The 1,117-nt window shown below is 37.7% G+C and overlaps 1 protein-coding gene across 8 annotated transcripts in view; it reads left to right on the top strand.

Annotated features, from left to right (window-relative positions):
- The window catches only part of LOC106884218 (neuronal acetylcholine receptor subunit alpha-10), a 1,143,354-nt gene that overhangs the window by 764,809 nt on the left and 377,428 nt on the right, over positions 1-1,117 (top strand). The gene's annotated exons all lie outside the window — the stretch shown is intronic.

Raw genomic sequence — 1,117 nt, 5'->3', positions numbered from 1 at the left:
GTGGTATGTGGTGGTGGATTTGGTGGTGGTGGTGGTGGTGGTGGTGCTGGTGGTGGTGGAGGCGGTGGCAGTGGTGGTCGTGGTGGTCGTGGTGGCGGCTGCGATAGCGGTGGTGGTGCCTTTCAAGATCATGATAATTATGATGATTTACTTGAACGTAATAACGATAATGATGAATAGAAAGAGATGGAGTACGACTATAATAATGGGGGTGATGTTGAAAACCATGATGATGATGATGATGATGATGATGATGTTTCGAATAACAATACTGATTTTTCAGGATGTTCGGGCTAGACGTGAGAACTTTAGGCTTTATGCTCTCGAACGCCATTTATCTATATATCAAGCTATTCTTAGAGAAAAGGAGACATAATAATATCCTTAAAATTAATTCTACATTCCTGTATGCTGATATTTACTGGATATTCGTGCTAGACGTGACAACTTTAAGCTTTATGCGCTCCAACGCTGTTGATTGTTCCTCACTACATCCAGTTGTTTCTTGAAAAAATTAGACATAATATATCATTAAAATTAGCCCGACTAGTCTGTTTAATGATTCTAATACTAATGACGAAAATAAATACTTAAAATGTTGACCGTATGGTGAATGCTGGTGCTTTGCTGACCAAAGTTTATTGGTAGTGGCGGCGGTTGTTGAGCCAGTAGGAATGGTAGTGGTGGTAGAATGATAAAGTTTGTGTTATGGTGAGAATGGAAAATTGATCATAGTTGTGGAGGCATTGATTGTTGATGAGGCGTTGTTCATGGTGGAGAGGGAGCGGAGCTGATACAATTTAACAAAAAAAAAAAAATTTACATATTACTTCAGCAATGTTCAGAACAGTAGTGGCAGCAATAATTTTTTCCGGTCTATTATTGTAATAACGAATGTTATTGTTGACCTTCTCTTTGTTTTTCTTTTTAGATGTCTTAATATTCTCCGTTCTTGTTCTTCGTGCGTTGCTATTGTACGTTTAACGATATTGCTATTTTTATGTAGGTCTTACATTTTCCAAGCAGACTACACTTTTGAGCGTAAGCAATGAACGTTCTACTGTTGAATATGAACTTGAAAGTTAATGGCTTTCGCACATATAAAAACATTCTTAAA

Source organism: Octopus bimaculoides, chromosome 3, assembly GCF_001194135.2.
Source record: "Octopus bimaculoides isolate UCB-OBI-ISO-001 chromosome 3, ASM119413v2, whole genome shotgun sequence".
NCBI lineage: Eukaryota > Metazoa > Mollusca > Cephalopoda > Octopoda > Octopodidae > Octopus > Octopus bimaculoides.
Note: the sequence above shows the minus strand (reverse complement) of the source record. Positions and strands in the feature narration are given on the sequence as shown.